Source organism: Saimiri boliviensis, chromosome 14, assembly GCF_048565385.1.
Source record: "Saimiri boliviensis isolate mSaiBol1 chromosome 14, mSaiBol1.pri, whole genome shotgun sequence".
Lineage (NCBI taxonomy): Eukaryota > Metazoa > Chordata > Mammalia > Primates > Cebidae > Saimiri > Saimiri boliviensis.
Genome location: NC_133462.1, coordinates 24795011 through 24813947, shown reverse-complemented (window position 1 = coordinate 24813947; position 18937 = coordinate 24795011). Strand labels below are relative to the sequence as shown.

The 18937-nt window shown below is 47.2% G+C and overlaps 1 protein-coding gene across 10 annotated transcripts in view; it reads left to right on the top strand.

Annotated features, from left to right (window-relative positions):
• The window catches only part of ZNF536 (zinc finger protein 536), a 486467-nt gene that overhangs the window by 55000 nt on the left and 412530 nt on the right, over window positions 1–18937 (top strand). For 9 of the 10 annotated variants that reach the window (XM_074384325.1, XM_039467086.2, XM_039467087.2 and 6 more), the window contains exon 2: window positions 5548–5617. The exons of the other annotated variant lie outside the window; for it this stretch is intronic. The gene's annotated coding sequence lies outside the window, so the exon portion shown is untranslated. The remainder of the gene's footprint in view (window positions 1–5547; window positions 5618–18937) is intronic. 10 annotated transcript variants of the gene reach the window in all.

The window sequence follows — 18937 nt, the reverse complement described above, 5'->3', positions numbered from 1 at the left end:
TTCCCTGCATTGTCACAGGGCTCGCTCCCATACTTTATTCCGGTCCCTTGCCAGATGTCACTTTCTTAGAGAGGTCTTCTCTGATGGTCACTGTTGTTTCCTCCACCTTTATTTCTCTTCCTAGAGCTTGTTACTTGCTGATATATTTTACTTCTGTCTTTCATTTGAATCCTGTCTGGGAAACATGAACTCCATGCAGGTGGACACGGTGTTTATCACTGGATCTCCAGAAATAGAATAGAGCCTGCTTGCAGGGACCCTGGATGGATAATGGCTGCGTGAGTGGCTGATTCTCGGAGGCTCCTACCCAGGTGGTATCCTCACCAGGACCCCTCTCCTGGTGGAAACCTGCAGCAACAATGGTTGTGGCATTTGGGGCCATGTCTAGCCCACGGGGTTCTCTGAGAAAGAGAGTCACTCAGTGCTTGGAGCAAAACTTCAAATCTGCTTGGAGGAGCTGTGTGTGTGTGTGTGTGTGTGGTTTTTTTTTTTTTTTTTTTTTTTAAGGTCCTTTTTGCTAGTGGAACTTGAGAATATCAAGCTCTGGAGTGGGAGGAGTTCTCAGAACCATGGAAGGGAAGTTGCCGGCACCCAGGGGGTTAGCATTGGAGAAGGGGCCCTGTGTACCTCGGGATAGGGAAAGCCTGCTCTCGGTAGAGGGGGTTCCAAAACATTGCTTGGGAGCCACTGCACCCAGGTATCATCTGGGGGAGACCTAGCTGGGCATCCAGCTGTTTCCCCTCTGGAGCTCTTAGCCATGTCTTTCTCTGGCCTGAGGACCGAAGGAGCAGGACTGGCTTTCTCTCCAAATCCTCCTTGCCCAACTCTTTTTCTGGAAGGAAAGTAGTTTGTCTGGCTCCCAATTGCCACTCACTCAGACACCTCGGCAGAAAGCCCCTGCTCCTGCTGTCGGGCCGCCCAATGACCCCCCCTGCCTCGGGGAAGGGTCATCCTGTGTCTCCCCAGGAACACACTCCACCTCCTGCAGGGGAGAATGAAACGTGGGCCAGGCGGGGTCTACTGAAGCGGCCCTTGCACCTGTCCATCCATCCACCTTGATTCCATCCTTCTATCTGCACTTGCGTCCTTCCATCCTCCCCCTTTCTTTCATCATCCTCTCTTCCACCTTTGGACCCTCTCTTTATTTTTTGTTTTCCCACTGCCCTTCCATTTTTCCATCCATCTCCATCCTTCTGCCCTTCTGTCCTCCCTCTCTCCTCCATCTTTCCTTCCATTCTTCCTTTTCTTTTCTTTTTTTTTTTTTTTTTTTTTGAGATGGACTTTTGCTCTTGTTTCCCACGCTGGAGTACAATGGCTCGATCTCGGCTCACTGCAACCTCCGCCTCCTGGGTTCAAGCAATTCTCCTGCTTCAGCCTCCCCAGTAGCTGGGATTACAGGCAGTATAGGCACGTGCCACCATGCCCAGCTAATTTTTTGTGTTTTTAGTAGAAACGGGGTTTCACCATGTTAGCCAGGATGGTCTTGAACTCCTGACCTCAGATGATCCACCCACCTCGGCCTCCCAAAGTCCTGGGATTACAGGTGTTAACCACCACGCCTGGCCCCTTCCATCCTTCCATTCCCATCCTCCTGTCTGTCCTCCTTCCATCCTTCTGTCTTAACTTCCCTCTTCCCTTTCGTCCCATCCACCCGGGCCCTCAGACAGAGGGAAGGGGCCAGGAGGAGAGTCTGACACCACCCTTTCCTCATGTACGGGACCATCCTCTGCATGTGCCCGGGGCTTGCTGTGCCCTAAGTGATGGTGACGTTTGTGGCTGCTCTCATGGCCCCCAAGTTGTCATGGTGAGGGGTGAAGACAGGTGTGCAGTACCCATAGGCAGGAAACTTGCTGGCCTGGAGGACCACTCTGTGTTAAACTCAGGGCCGGTCTCAGAGCCTTGATGATGCTGGGGTACCATGTCTCTGCTCACCTCTTGACTGGCCTATCATCTTCTCGCTCAGAGTCCTTGGGTCTGAGTTGGGCAGGCTGGGCTCTTGCTCAGGGAGGGTTTCTCTGGCTCCTTCAGAGCTCCTGTGTAGGCTGCTCTGGGAGAATGTGGTAGGGAGGAGGGTGCCATCCCCTGTGGGGAGCCCATGTGGCCTATCCTGCTTTGGTGGACAGAGGGGCCCCTGGCAGGGCTGGCTGGTAGGTCTGCGTTCATTGGGGCTTATTGAGTGAACACGGCGGGGCTGCTCAGTGCATTCTGCTTTGCCTGTGGAATTCACAAGGGATGGGGGTGTGTGGGTTCGGGATGGTCCCACTGTTTGCCAGGGTGGGTCAGAGCTGCCACACCACCTTCCACTTCCTCACTTGATTGGTGGCCTCCATATCTTCCTGTGCTCTCATGACCCCTTTGAAGTCCCTCTCTCAGAACTTTCCACCCCTCCTCTCCTCTCTCCTTCCGCAGAGGGACTCTGGCTGCAGGAAGTCTCCCTTTCTCCCTCCTCACTCCCCAGCACCCTGCGTCCCTGCTCTACTCCAGCCCGGGTCCATGCAGGAAATGGGCATTCAGGCTTCTTCAGCCCCTGCCAACCTTCTCGTTCCCCCTTCTGGAAGTAGCGGCCACTCTGCTGCACTTACGTGCCCTTCCCTGGTCTCCAGCCCTGTCACCCCTAGGGCCCCGCCTTCGCTTGCTTAAGGGCTTGGCTCGACTTTGCCCCTCTCCTGGTGCCCTGCCTTTGATGTGCTTCTTGTCCCGGGGATCGAGACCTTCACACGATGAGTGGTTTCTGCAGCCCATGGCAGACCTGCTTGGCCCCTGACCTACCCGAGGCCCCGGTGCTGGGAAGGGAGTCTCCAGCCACTGAGTCAACAGGACTCTTAAGCTCGTCCATGTTGCTGGGGAGGGCTGCGTGTGAGCCTTATCTGTGCTTTAAGAAGGAAGCAGGAGCCATCAGTGTACAGTGGGTGGAATTTTAAGCACTGAAAAGCACCTCTGGAGGTTCCCTTATTTTGGTGAGGTGGTGGCAACCCAACCCCCACTGAGTTTATACCATGCTTTTTGCACCCTTTGCAATCTTACCTCTCCCACCCCTACTCTGAGCTGCACCAAACTGGGCTCATGGGCAGGGTCTCCTGGGTGGCCCTTCAGCTCAGGGTCATGGTGGGGGGCAGGGCAAGGGGAAGCCTCATGTCCAGGGCTGCTTCTGGTTATGCCATTGACTGTGTTATCTCTAGATACAAGTCATTTATTTGCACCAAAAGAGCTGTTTCTTTCATTGGGGAAGACAGAATTACTGTGCTGGTGCTTCCCTTCCTCCCAAGCCTGCATCCCCAGAGCATCTGTGGTCGGATGCAATCACCTTTCCCCGACCCGCAGTGACTGTAACGACATCAGACACCAGGAGCCTCCCCCTGTTTAGACTGGATCAGAAAGGCACAGATGGAACTAACTCGATTTCTTTTCCTGAGGTCCTGGCAAGGCTGTGCTCGTCGGCTGCCCTGCTGGTGTGTTGGGCTAACCTTGCCCACGCGGGTCAGACACCCTTGCAGAAGCCCACTTATCAATCCGGAGAGCCCAGCCTCCAATGTAGCCATGAGGCTTGAGCTGGGGCCTTTCGTGATTTAGAGCATAGAACCTGAGGGGTTTATGCCCATCACTGCCCCGGTGCCAACTGCAGGAGATGGTGTGCTGATCACTGGCGTGAAGCCGGACAAACTGGTGTGGGACTTCCCCTGATGAAGCCTCCCTGTGTTCTCCCGTCATCGGAATTTATGGGGCTTCTAAGTGAATGGCCCCTGGGGAATAGTCCTAGAATTTTGCAAGTCATGAGCCTAGATATAAAATCTAAGTGTGTCTCCCGTCTCCTGCGACCCCCTGCCTAAACATAAGGAGGTCTTAGAGCAAAGCAGGTAAGTGTTTTCAGAGCCAGCTGGGTGCGGGGGACCTGTTTAGTTCAGCACTAGGACAGAACTTTGGAAACTGTAGCATCGGACTCTTGTTCCTCGCTCCTTAGATTTTGAGTGACACAGAAAAAACAAAAACAAAAACAAAAACAAACAAACAAAAAAAACAATGCAAAAGACCATCTGATTCAGGGGAGAAAGAGAGACAGACAGAAGGACACTGGTTGTCATTTCTTTCCTTGTTAGAGATGCTTGCGATGTCTCAGGATTGGCAGGTAGAAATGTGTTCACAGACAGCAGCTTCCCTGTGGCACGCTGAGAAAACACTTTTCTAGCATGCAGTCAGCAAACACCTTTCTGGTGGCCAGAAATCAGCCTTGGAGTTAGATGAAGTGTGGCAAGCCAGTGGTTCACCAGTACAAACAAACTTCTCAGGCTGGGGCTGCCACCAGCCTTCCAAATGCGTCTTCTGGCTTCGCATGTGCAGAGTCAGGTTTTCTGAATCCATAGTGAAATTCTGTGTCTGTGATCAGAATTTACAACTTCACATTTAGTAAAATATAATTTATTAGGGGAGCTTATGTTTGCCCGGTAACATTCCTTACGTGACATGGCAAAACAAATGAGAATCTGAATTGTGCTGGGTGAGGAGTGGGCTGGAGATCTCAGGCTGGGGGCTGGGCTGTGCTTCCTGGATCACCCCCCAGCCAGCAGTTCTGCAGCTGTCATAGATAAACATCCCAGCTTACCTTCTTGGTCTTTATCACTGCTGAGCCTGCCATAGGCGGTGAGGTCACCCACGTGGGACTTACTTCAGTGATAACACAGAATGAAGACGTAGAAAATCTCATTGGCCACTCTTTTCCTGGTCTGTGTTCAGGAAAGAGGACTTTGATGCCAAACACAGCATCGCTAAGCCTCAGTCAGTCGCATATTCCCATTCCATATCCATTGGCTACTGCCTGGCTACCCAACAGGCTTGGCCAATTGAAATTTAGGTGGGATTTTGGTCCACTGTAGGGGGCTCCATAAATCAGGGAAAAAGCAAGGATTATTGGGTACTTTCTCAGTTTGAGAATTCTGAAGAAGAGAGACAGTATACGAGAGAGAGAGAGAGAGAGAGAGAGAGTGAGAGAGAGAGAAAGAGAGAGAGCGAGAGAGAGAGAAAGAGAGAGCGAGAGAGAGAAAGAGAGCGAGAGAGAGAGAGTGAGAGAGAGAGGACAAGAGAGTGAGAGAGAAAGAGAACGAGAGAGAGAGAACGAGAGAGAGAAAGAGCAAGAGAGAGAGTGAGAGAAAGAGCGAGAGAGAGAGAGTGAGAGAGAGAGAGAGAACGAGAGAGAGAGAGAGAGAGAGAGAGAGAGAGAGAGAGAGAGAGAGAGAACCCTTATAATTTTAGCTCTTATTTCTTCGGTCCCGAATGGAGAAGATAAGATCTGGTTAGAAGTTCTGTCCCCCTTCTTTTTGTACAGGTGGCAATTTCCCACTGAAAACAAGCTGAGCAAATTTGGCTCATTGCAACAAAGGTCACATAGTTCCCATTTTTTAAATTGCTCAAAGAATTGGGGCAGTGGGGCTATTCAAGGTTTTTAGGCACTCAACTAACCCAGCAAATTGTTACTTTGGATGAATGCTGTTTATGTGACTTACTGAAGTCGACATGTGTGACATTTACAGTTTCTAACAGGTCTTATTTTTGCAGTTCCTGACCACCACGGCTTTAAGAATATCCTTCAACCAGGAGGGAGACCCATTGCTTTGAGACTTGCCTGGTAAGGACCATCGATTTGTAGTTTGTTGAACTGGTGTCTGTCTGTGAGTTTGTGGGGAAGTCCAGGCTGCCTTCTCTGGGCTGCTGGTCCCTGTGCAGAGCTGTGGAGAAAATTCCAGAGTCACATGTGTCTGAGAGGTAGCAGGGGTTCCATTTCTTGTGGGTGGGGTGAACCGGCAATGTGGAAACATGTTCTTTAGTCTCCAGACAGATTTCTCCATGAAGCAAAGCTCAACAAGGGTAACTTCTTTCTCTCTTGCATGACACCCTGAGTCCTGTCTGTCAGCCAGCAGCCTGGAACCAGAGCTCAGAGCTGGTAGGGCTCCTGCTGAAAGCCAAGTGACCTCATCCAAGCTCCACCTGTGGTTGGGCTCCCCATCACTCACCAATGAGGTGACTCTGGCTTGGCCCAGTCTTGGGCGAAGCCTGTCCCAAAGCAGCTCTGAGTTAGTTACTGCAATCATACTTCAGATCATGAACTCCAGGACAGGGTTTATATCAGCGTGAGAGCTGATATAAACTTAAATACAACAGAAAGGGTGACATGTGTATTTGATATCTTCAGTGGCCTCATCTGAGACTGCCCCTGATATCTCTGTAAACTCACCCTTGGATGTAATTAGCCAAGACCACCTTCTCCTGACCACCAGTCTCAGAGGTCACTACATAAACCAGGGAAATTGATAGCAGAATTATGCACTCAGAAATTAATTTTATATTGTGCTGTATATGTATTTTTTATTGTGACTTTATCTTGCTGGAAAAGTGCTTACTTCTGATTTTGTGGATATTCCTGACCATGGATTACTTTTATTTTGGTTTTTATACAACAGTTATATTAGAAATTTGCTGTTTTATTCTTACCTTCTTAGTAAAAATCCTTTTATCACACAATGGGTAATTTATATCCATTACCAGGCCTTTCAATCCTTTTCAGTGGGGCTGTCAGTGCCGTTGGCACAGTAATGATTAATGTGATCTAATAATAGTGTACCATTATATTACCTTAGTAAAACATGTACCAACACCCTATTCCGATCTACCAAATTCATAGCTTCCTATAATATTTTTGTTGAAAGACAGGATTACTATTTTTCAAAGCTGATTTTTTCCCCTTTAACATATTTAATGAAATTCACAATTCTTTGCCTTAGTAATCCTGGGCATGTGACTGGGCTCGATGGGTGAATTCCACATCTGCAGGCCCCGTTGTGATTTGTCAGGAGAGAGTTCCAACCGTCCCAGTGACCTGTCAGAGAGATTATTTTGTTTTTGTTGGGCCTGGGTTGTTTGGCCTTGAAGAAGAAGAAGAAAAAAATGGTCAGGTCTCCCGTCCCTTCTGATGCGTAATAAGGAAGGTGTGTTTTAGACTGAAAGGCAAAGGAGGAAGTAATTTGGTTTTTCCCTCCCCTCTGTCACTTGCCTCTGTCTGCTGGTGAATTGGAGGTGTAGCTGAGCCAGTGGCAGTAGCTTTAAGCTGCTTCCCCAGAAATGCCCCTCTCTGACCTATCCGCTCCTCTAGCTGTGGGCCAGCCTCTCTGGATCTGACACAGGGTCTTTCACACTTGCCATTATTGACATTTTGGGCTGGATAGTGATTTGTTGCAGAGCCCTCCTGTGCACTGTAGAACGTTACTCAACGTCGCTGGTCTCTCTCTGCTCACTAGATGCTGGTAGCATGTGCCCCCTACCGCACTCCCGACACATCCTCTATTGCGACAATCAAAATAGCTCCAGAAATTGCCAAATGTCCCCTGGGGGCCCCGATCAGCCCTTGTTGGAGAACCACTGGTCTAACGTAGTAGGAACACAAGGAGATATTTTTGTCATGTGGGGAATTCCTTCCGGAGTGCCAGAGATCTATGGTGCTTCTTCGGATGTCTTCGGCTTTGGGAGAGATGTGCAGGTGAAGAGTGCACACAGCATCGTTTTCTTGGCTGAAATATAGCCCTCTTTCTCCTCTCTCCCTCCTCCTCTGTCATGAGCCTGGCCCAAGCGAGGGTCTGAATCTTAGCTTCTTCCACTTAAATCCCATTATAATCACGCTCATGATTGATAACATTCCACCTTTTCAAAGGGCTTTAAAATCTGTGTCAACCAAGGATGACATTATTGTAGTGCAGGCGAGATGTATTCAAACAATTACACACTCAAATCAAAGTGGGAAGGTTTGTCCTTCTATCTCAGTGCCTTTGTGTGTTGTGGCTTCAGCCAGCACTGCGGTCCCACAGCCCCAGAGAACTTCAACAGAAAAATAAATGGGAAGAAACAGGTTTTGCCCTTGGTACCAGTCAGTTTGGAAGGCAGCTTGAGTATTTGGGCTCCTTAGGGCTAAAGGATGGAGGAGGAAGGACAGATTGTTGAGCATGGAAGAGACAGACAGAGAAAGAGAGAGAGAAAGATAAAGACAGAGAGAGAAAGAGACAGAGGGAAAGACAGACAGACACAGACAGACACAGACACACACACACACACACACACACACACAGAGAGAGAGAGAGAGAGAGAGAGAGAGAGAGAGAGAGAGAAATGGAGAAGAGAAATCCTTGTTTTTCATTTGGAACAAAAAGTATTGCTGCAACATTGGCTAGAAATATGCAATCAACTGAAATCAGGAAAAGTATTTTGAATACAAAATTTATATTGAAACACTTGAATTTTGATATGTGTGCACCCACATACTGTGTATATTTAAATCCAGAACATAGACAATGAGAAATAAAGCTTCTGTCATAAAAATGCTGCCTACAGTATTTGCCCTTAGATAATTCTGCCCCCCAGAATACATTTTTGTACTGTTAACATTTCCATATGAGACACCCTTGTTTGTTTTTACAACTGATCCTTGATGATAGCAGCAAATGAGGAAATGACTCTGATTTACTCTTGTGTTAGGAAGATTTGGAATCCATTGTGTTGTTTGGTGCAGGGAGCATTTTAGTGACCTACTCCTGGTCTCTCCTACTGCAATGTAAGAGCAGTGAGGGTAGGGGCCTTGTGTGTTTTGTTCCTTGTGATTTTCTTAGTTCCTGAAATGATGCCTGATGCACAATAGCTTCTCAATAAAGCTTTGATGACTAGATGGATAGTTGGAAGAATGGTTACATAGGTGGGTGGATGGAAGGATGGATGCATAGATGGGTGTATGGATAGCTAGATGGGTGGCTGGGTGGCTGGGTAGGGGGATGGATGGATGGATGAGTAGATGGATGGATAGATGAGTGGATGGGTGGGTGGGCAGGTGGGTGGATGGATGGGTGGATGGCTGGGTGGATGGATAGATGCATAAATAAATTGATAGATGAATGGATGGATAGATGGATGAATGGATGGATGGGATGAGTGGTGAATAGATGGGTGTATTGATGGAGGATGGATAGAAGGGTAGATGGATGAATGGATGGGTGGGTAGATGAATAGATGAGTGGATGGATGGGTGGCTGAATGGGTGGGTGGATGAATGAGTAGATGGATGAATGGGTGGATGGATGGGAAGGGTAGATGGATGGATGGGTGAATGAGTAGGTGGATGAATGGATGGATGAGTAGATGGATGGGTGGGTGGGTGGGTGGGTGGGTGGATGGATGGATTGATGGGTGGGTGAATGAGTGGATGGATGGATGGATGGATGGATGAATGGGTGAGTGGATGAATGGATGGTTGGGTGGGTGGGTGGATGGATGGATGGTGGATTGATGGGTTGGTTGGTGGATAGATGGGTGTTTTGATGGAGGATGGATAGATGGATGGATGGGTGGATAGATGAATGGATGGGTGGGTCAATGGATAGATGGGTGGAGGGATGGGTGGGTGAATGGATGGGTGGATGTATGGGTAGATGGATGAATGGGTGGATGGGTGATGGGTAGATGGATGGATGGATGGATGAATGGATAGGTGTGTAGATGCATGGATGGGTGAATGGATGGATGAATGGGTGGATTGATGGATGGGTGGATGGGTGGGTGGATGGGTGGATGGATGAATAGATGAATGAGTAGATAGATGGTCTCTATTTCAAGCCCTAACATGTACCTTAGAATATTGGGCTCATTGATCCAAATGAAATCTCACTTTTACCATGTCTTCACTCATTGGCCTCCCAAACATTTTTTGGAACTTTGATTTTCAAAATCTAATGATCAGTTATAACAAGGCATTTTCTTTTAGTCTAGTTTTTTAAAATAGAAAAAATTTGTCTAGGACTGTGCTAGGCAATCTCTGTGAACTGAAAACCACCCTGTTATAAAAATGTCTTTAAAAATCCACAAGGGCACATACACAGATGACTGGGACTGAAGGCAGGGAGGTCAAGTAGGAGATGATATTCTCTTTCAACGTAGGATGTGGATGAGGGACTAATAAGGCTCAGAGGACTTCCTGCCCACATGACTGGATGTCCGTCTCTGGGGCAAACCTCTGCAATCTGCACTGTATTCCATGTTCTCCTGGAGATTCTCGTGTGTTCTCTTCAGACTTGCCATACATGGGTCTCTGTGGGACTTGTCACTGCTTAGCCTGGTGAGGTCAGCTGTCTTGAGGGGATAGGCTGAGGCTCTGGGGAGTGGGGTTCCCAAGTTCTGGCATGGTGTGTGCAATGTACCCATCTGTTGAAAAACTTACTCTCAGTGATGAGAGTGGTCCAAGTTACCTCACCCTTGACTTTTAAATTATTGTACCGTGGACATCATGGCAGTATCAGTGGGAACGTACTAAAGAATGATAAATGAACTCTACATCTGACAGCTTGTAGCAAAGGTATAGGCTTTGGAAGCAGATTGCATGGGGTGGAACCCTGGCTCCACCATTCAGTAGCTGTCTGACCCAGCATCAGGGGACTTGCACCTCAGTTTTCTCATCTGTAAATTGGGAACAGCAGTTATGACAGCCTGGTAGATGGCACTATGTGATGCCCTTAAAACACTGCCTGGTTCAAAGTAGGCATTTAATAAAAGCGTGGCACTGCCATTATTTTTATTTCTTCTCTTCCATAGTCTTTCCCTCTTTCTCCCTCTTTATTCGATATTAATGAAGGTATAGGCCATTTTCAGATAGCCTTTTCCCCTTACTCTCATACCAGAGCTAGGAACCCCAAGACGTTGCCAGGCATGTGGTTCTTTCCAGCATCCCTTGGGACCTTGGTTAGCAAGTTCAGGAAACGTCAGAAAGGGTGGTGAGTTTCCTAAGCCAGCTTCCCCATCCCATTCCTTTGTGAAGGAGCATTGTTGACACACCACTGGGGGCTTGGGATTTGCCTGGTGTTTGGAAAACGCATTCCTGAGATGGATGCCACATGGTCACGGCGGGTGGGTGGGGACAGCCAGCCCTTAAAAGGGAGGGAAGGCCTGTGGTTTTTCTGCTCCACCCCCTCACAAGTGAGGCTGTTTTGCACCATGGCCCAGTTTTATATTTTTAGCTTCCACTGAAATTTAATGTTTTGCTTTTGGTTTATTATGTATGCAAGTATCTTGCTGATAAATTACATGTGTAATTGTACCATCATAACCACTGCTAGTCAGCGACAACATATAATTAAACTCACCCTTGTAGTCATTGAACTTTTCTGTCCCTGACAAGGTCACTGACCACTCCAAGGAGGGCGTACCTACATGTATGAGCCATGCGAATGCCCGAGTGGCCGGACCACCTCGGGGGCCCCGGTGCTTTCCTGAACATGTGCGCAGGTTGACTTTCCCTGGATGGCCGCACGTGGGATGCAAGGGTTGGGTCATGAAGCCCAGGGTGCTTCTCTCTTTATTTCTGTGTCTATCCCTGGATGATTGGCTGCAGAGTGGGTGCCTAGTAAATTGACAGGTGAAATCTTAGAATTTTCTTAGAGTGAGTGAATCTTAGAATTTTCTTCAGTCACTTCTGAGCCGTCTTTTCTCCTAGGACCCCAATGCCTAACCCACTTTTTAGGGGTGTTTGTTATGTTGCTCTTATGTCCCTATGCTAAGGGTGAGCTACAGCCTGGTACTCATCCAGCACATTGCCTGTGTGTGTGTGTTTCTTTTACATTTAAGAATTTAAAACAATGGCAATAAAATACACATAATATAAAGCTTATTCTCTTGACTATTTTAAAGTTTAGAGTTCAATGGTATTACATACAGTTACATCACGGTGCAACTATTACCACCTCCCATCTTTAATACACATTAAATAACTCCCCATTCTCTCTACCCATTCCAGGTCCTGGCATCCACTAGGCACCTGTCTGTCTCTGTGAATTTGACTACTCTAGGTACTTTATATAAGTTGAACCATATATTATTTGTCATTTTATGACTGGCTTATTTTACTTAGTAGAATGTCCTCAAGTTTCATCCATATTGTAACCTGTGACAGAAAGAAAAAAGATTCCACGATACAGTATGTATATACCACATTTTATTTTATTTTTTGTTTGCTTTTGTTTTATTTTGAGACAGGGTCTTACTTTTGTTCTCCAGGCTGGAATGCAGTGGCACAATCAGCTCACTGCAGTCTAGAACTCCTGGGCTAAAGCAATTTTCCTGCCTCAGCCTCCTGGGTAACTGGGACTACACATATATACCACCACTAATTTTTAAAGTTTTTTGTAGATATGGGGTCTTGCTATATTGCCCAGGCTGATCTTGAACTTCCAAGCTCGAATCATCTGCTAGCCTCAGCCTCCCAAAGTGCTGGGATTACAGGTGTGAGCCACGGCACCCAGGCCTCCATGTTGTTTATCCACTCACCCATTAATACATGCTTGGGATGCCTCCACCTCATGGCTATTGTGAATAATACTGCTGTAAACGTGGGTTTATATGCTTTTAAATCATTTTTTACTTTGAAGTTCTAGGGTACATGTGTAGAATGTGCAGGTTTGTTACATAGGTATACATGTGCCATGGTGGTTTGCTGTACCTATCAATCCATTATCTAGGTTTTAAGCCCTGTATGCATTACGTATTTGTCCTAATGCTCTCCCTCCCCTTTCCCCCCACCCCTTGACAGGCTCCAGTGTGTGATGCCCCCTCCCTGTGTCCATGTATCCTCATTGTTCAACTTCCACTTATGAGTCAGAACATGTGGTGTTTGGTTTTCTGTTTCTGTGTTAGTTTGCTGAGAATGATGGTTTCCATCTTTATCCATGTCCCTGCAAAGGACATGAACTCATGCATAGTATTCCATGGTGTAGATGTGCCACATTTCCTTTATCCAGTCTATCCTTGATGGACATTTGGGTTGGTTCCAAGTCTTTGCTATTGTAAATAGTGCTGCAACAAACATACGTGTGGATGTGTCTTTATAGTAGAATGATTTATAATCTTTTGGGTATATACCCAGTAATGGGATTGCTGAGTCAAATGGTATTTCTGGTTCTAGATCCTTGAGGAATCACCACCCTGTCTTCCACAGTGGTTGCACTAAATTTCACTCCCACCAATGGTGGGAAAAGCGTTCCTGTTTCTCCACAGCCTCACCAGCATCTGTTGTTTCCTAATGATCGCCATTCTAACTGGTGTGAGATGGTATCTCATTGTGGTTTTGATTTGCATTTCTCTAACGACGAGTGGTGATGAGGTTTTCTTCCTTTTTTTGTTGGCTACATAAATGTCTTCTTTTGAAAAGTGTCTGTTCATATCCTTCGCCTACTTTTTGATAGGGTTTTTTTTTTTCTTGTAAATTTGTTTGGGTTTACATGTTTCTTCAAGACCCAGCTCTTAATTCTTCTGCATGGAATTGCAGGATCTACAGTAATCCTATGTTTAATTGTTTGCAGACCGGCCATATGGTTTTCCATAGTGGCTGCACCATTTGGCATTCCCGCCAGCAGTGTGCCAGGCCTCTGCTTTCTCCACACCCTTGCCAGCATTTGTTATTTTCCATTTTTATGCTAGCAGCCATTTTCATGGGAGTGTGGTGGTTCTTAGTATGGTTCTGCCTGTTTTCATGTGGCCTATGAGCTAAGAATGGCTTTTCCATTTTTATGTGATTGAAAAAAGATGAAAAGAAAAATAGCATTTTATGATACTGAGAAACGGTATGAAATTTAAATCTCAGGGGCCATACATAAAGTTTTATTGGCATGCAGGCACTCCTGTTTGTTTATATGTTGTCTGTGGCTGCATTTATGCTACAAAGGCAGAGTTGGGTAGTTGGGACAGAGAGTCTGTGGCCCAGAAAGCCTAAAATAATTACCACCTGGTACTTCATGGGAGCCCTGTGCCAATCCTGCCCAATGATAAGCACTTTACATTTTATCTGTTTAATCTCCTCTACCATCCATTTTGTAGACACAGCAACTGAGGCTCAGCAAAGATAAGTAACTTGTACAAGTCACATATTGCCTAAACAGGACACATGTGGCTGTCTATGTGACTCCAAATCCTGCATTCCTCGTTACCATGTTAAATGAACACGATCATTTGAAGATTGCTCTTTCTAGGGAACTGTTTTTTGTTGTTGTTGTTTGTTTGTTTGTTTGTTTGAGATAGAGTTTCACTCTTGTTGCTCAGGCTGGAATGCAATGGTGCCATCTTGGCTCACCACAACCTCCACATCCTGGGTTCAAGTGATTCTCCTGCCTCAGCCTCCTGAGTAGCTGGAATTACGGGCATGTATCACCATGCCCAGCTAATTTTGTATTATTATTATTATTATTATTATTATTATTTTTAGTAGAGATGGGGTTTCTCCATGTTGGTCAGGCTGGTCTCGAACTCCTGACCTCAGGTGATCCACCTGCCTTGGCCTCCCAAAGTGCTGGGATTACAGGCATGAGACACCAGGCCCGGACTTCTTTTTTTGTTTTGTTTTGAGACAGGGTCTCACTGTTTCCCAGGCTTGAGTGCAGTGGTGTGATCACAGCAGCCTTGACTTGACTTCCTGGGCTCCAGCCATCCTCTTGTCTCAGCCTCTCATGTAGCTGGACTACAGGCATGCACCACCACAACTGGCAACTTTTTTGTATTTTTGTAGAGACAGTGTTTTGCCATGTTGCCCAGGCTGATCTTGAACTACTGACCTCAAGCAATCCTCTCTCACCTTGGCCTCCCAAAGTGCTAGGATTATAGGCATGAGCCACTGCTTGGCCTCCAGGGGACTCACAGGTGTTTTTAGTAAGTCTGAAGTCAGGTCCTAGTTGAGAAAAAAAAAAAAAATTGTAACTATACAAAGATGTGATGTTGTTACTGGGAGAGGAGGCCCATGAGCTAGGCTTTCCTTTACTTCTCATATTTAAATTCTAAGACCCACACCTTAATGTTGCGTGGCAAGATGAGCTTTCAACTCTAAAAACGAGATCATTTTAGGATGCAGACATGTCATCATGCACAGCATTTCCTCAGGATTAGAAGAAGAGCCAAACCAATCAATAACTTCTTCTTGCATTAAAAAAGTGAATTATTTTCATAATCAAGAAGAAGGCAAGCCAGGGTCTACAAGGGCACCTGTCGATTGATTCTTTCTCCTTCATTCCTTGGATTGCATGTTGTTTTGGGGTGAATTGTAGTGTAGATCCCTTTGGCCCACCCCAACATTTTTTTCCCCCAAATGTAGAGATCTGCTCTCCCATCTCTCAGAGGCTGTCTTGGGCACTCCGTTTGTCCCTCAGACCCTGATGGCCAGTGGGTGCGTTGTTACTGAGGAGGGAGTGATCAGTTCTCTCTACCTCCTCCCCTTCTCGCCACCCACTCTGTCCACCAGGATGTGTGGACTTGGTACCAGGAACCTTCTGATATTTCTTGATACAGAGGACAAAGCATGGATAGTTATTTGTTCTTTCTTCCACGGGGAGAAAAGTCTTAGTTGATTTTACATATTTGCGTGCCTCAATCATCTATCAGTCCCAAGTACTTAGGGGATGTTGGGGACTCTAGGAAATGGCTGGTCTTGCATCTATCTCAAGCAAAGAGATTATGGTTCTCCTTTTATGTTTGGGAATGCATGACATTCCCCCCCGCCCGCCAACCCCCAGCAACTACTGTATTTCAACAATAGGCTTCACGCGGCTGCAGTGTGAGGCACAACAGCGTTTTTCATGAACTTTTGGCTGTGGTTTAGGCCCAGCAGAGCTGGACTCTTACCCTTAGAGTTTTCTGGCTCAATTCATTTTGCACAAAGCAAAGTACGATAATCGGAGTTGCAGGACACTAATGTGATCGGCATGTTAGCACATTGCAAGAAAGACAGGAATGACTTTGGACTTTGCATTTCATCCTTGAAAATGTGCAGTGCTGCCAGGGCCAAGGGGCCTCTACTTAGTAGGTGCTTGATAAATACTGGAAGAAGCGGTGGAGGTGGCAGTTGCTCTGTGCCTGAGAAGAGGCAGGAGAAATATGTGATAACCTATGCCCATACATTTTGGAAATAGGGATAGCTGTTAGGGTTTTTTTTTTTTTTTTTTTTTTTTTTTTTTTTTTTTTTTCCTTTTTCCTGTTTAAATATGAAGTTTGGGTCTTGGCCTGGTGTTGGTCACTCCCCACTCCCTGCCTGGTTGCTCAGTAGGTCGTGGTAACATGGCCACAAATTCATTTGACCTTGAGTTCCCTGACCCTTCTGGCTCCGATGGACCCTGTCTTTCAGTCTCTCTTGCCAGTGAGCAGCTAGGCATTTATTGAGGGTCCCTGTGCTCAGCTCTAATGAGTGGGGTGTGGCCCCCCAACACGGAGGAGCTCACTGCCCAGAGGAGAGGGAGTTTTAGCTGGGGAGGTAAAGGCATGTGTATTTGTTGAGGTGGCCGTGAAGAGTGCGTGTGTTGAATTTTCCCTACCCCCAAGCCATTTTTATTTTCTTCCTGTCATACCGCAAGAAAATAGTACGCTTTTTCTAATGTGGATGTGTGTGTCTTATTTCGTGTCTGAAAGCAGTTAATAGTATAAAATTATGCTCTTGAGTGAGCTGAACTCAACAGAATAATTTTTGTTCCTTAACAGAATATAACTTGAGACAATATTGACAGTTAAAAAATGTAAGTATGGTGTATGCGTGAATCATTCACCAAATTTCTGTTTCTCCTCTCCCTCTGTGTGTGTGTGTGTGTGTGTGTGTGTGTGTGTGTTTAAACATGACTTCAACGATTTTAGAAATGTGACGTCCCAAATATGATCAGGTCTCTGGTAACACGAGTGGAAGACTCCCTAGAGAAGGTTTTGGAGGTTTGCAGAATACTTGAAAGAAATCCCTGCTCTCACCCTCCAAACTCAGCTCCTGCTTCCTCAGGCGGGGGAGACTCCTCCCTGCTCTCCTACAGGGATTGAAAGCTGAGAGAAGCTAGTGAGGCAGGTTGAGGGAGGCATGCTTAGATGGAGGCTGCATAGGAGTTGAGGAAGGAGCCGGGAAAGAGTACTGCTCTTGGAGTGAGGAGGCTGTTTCTGATTTCCATCTGCAGTCTTCAGCCTGGGTGACATCAGAGAGCCTCAGGCCATGGCAACTGCAGGCTGCTACCTGAAGGGTGGATGTCTAAGTTTCTTTGAAGGTCTTAAACAGAACGATCTAGATCAGGATGTCAGGAATGTACACACGGAGCCCTGGGGGTCTTGACAGCATGTGGATTCTGATTCAGCAGGTCTAGGGGAGTGAGATTCTGTATATTTAACAGGCTTCCAAGAGATGCGGATGTTGCCGGTCCTTGGACCACACTTTGAGTAGCAAGGGACTAGATGAGTAATTCTCAAACTTGGCTATCGATTATAACAGCACAGGGAGTTTTTAAGACCCACCTATGTCTAGGTCTCCTCCCAGGCCAGTCAAATCAGGACTTGCCCTGCAGGAAACAGTGTGCTTGGGGGCGGGAGCGGGAAGGTGGTCTGCTCGCTTATAGCCAAGGCATGAATGGCTGGGATAACGTCACGGATCTCCAACTCAAGCAGGTGTCAGAACTGCACGGAAGGCTTTGAAAAAACAACATTGGGCCCTAACCCGGATTTTTGGTTTCAAAAGGTCTGGGGTAGGGTCTAAGAATTTGAATTTCTTAACAAGTTTCCAGGCAATGCCGTGGCTGCTGTCCCAGGGACCGCACTTTGAGAAGCACAGGTCTAATGTAATCTCCCAGCCGATGCTCATGAAGCAGAATCCTCCAGGGAGTGGGAACTGGGGGTCCAGGACACACAGAGCCCTGCCTCTGGGATCATTCTGCGCACATCTGTTTTACACAGTGAGCTGCCTTGGAAAACTTTCACTTGAAAAAAATCGGTAGAAAAAAAATGTTTGAAAACCTCTGAAGCAAAGGCAAGACTTAATCATGGGGATGGCGAATGTTCATTCTTCAACCGAGAGCCAAACCACGTGGGCTTACTGGCCACTCTTATTGCCAGAGGTGGCCATGTTTGCTCCGAGTCCTTCCCTGTCCTTCAGGACGTGTTTCCCATGCTGAACTCCGGGCTCCTTCTTGCATATAAGAGCTCACACCTGTCTGGAGGGCTCCCTGGGGCCCAGAGCAGTGGTGGGCAGGGCAGCTCAGCTTGTGGGGAAATCCAGTGTGTGCAGCTGCTAGCTCCTATCAGCTGTGTACTGGGTGTCAAGCACTGTGCTTGCTTATTTATTTATTTAGACAGAGTCTCACTCTGCTGCCAGGCGCCAGACTGGAGTGCAGTGGCGCGATCTCAGCTCACTGCAGCCTCTGCCTCCCAGGTTCAAGCAATTCTCCTGCCTCAGCCTCCCAAGTAGCCGGGACTACAGGCGTGTGCCACTATGCCCAGCTAATTTTTGTATTTTTTAGTAGAGACAGGGTTTCACCATGTTAGCCAGGATGGTCTCGATCTCCTGACCTTGTGATCTACCCACCTCGGCCTCCCAAAGTGCTGGGATTACAGGCGTGAGCCAGCGCACCCGGCTGCACTGTACTCATTTATATGCATGATCTCATTCAATTCTGTAGTGACCTCACGTAATAAGTACTGTCATTATCCCATTTGATGCTACCTCCCAGACTGACAGTGTCCAGGAAAGCAGCGCAGTGGAGGTAGAAGGGCAGTGGGATTCACTGGTTGGTAAGGCAGTGGTGGAGTGTCATGGGGAAGACTTTGTCCTTGGTGGTGTTTTGGGAAGAGAGCAGAACAGTGCCCTGTCAGCCCCGCAGGTCCCAGACCCCATACCTGGGCCAGGTGACAGAACTCAGAGCCCTTGGTTGCCTCCAGAGATGTCACCATGACTGTCCCTTCTTGGTCAAAGTCCCAGTGGGCCAAGATGTCATGGGGAAAATGGGCAGTGAGGTTCCTCTTGGGTGAAACCTTTTTGTGTAGCTCTTGATGGTGCAGAGGAGTCTGGGAGAAGATTCTGTGAACTAGCTGGGGTGAAGGGTGGGTGGATCTCTCCAGGGCCCAGGTCTTGTTTCTGTGGCTGTCGCCT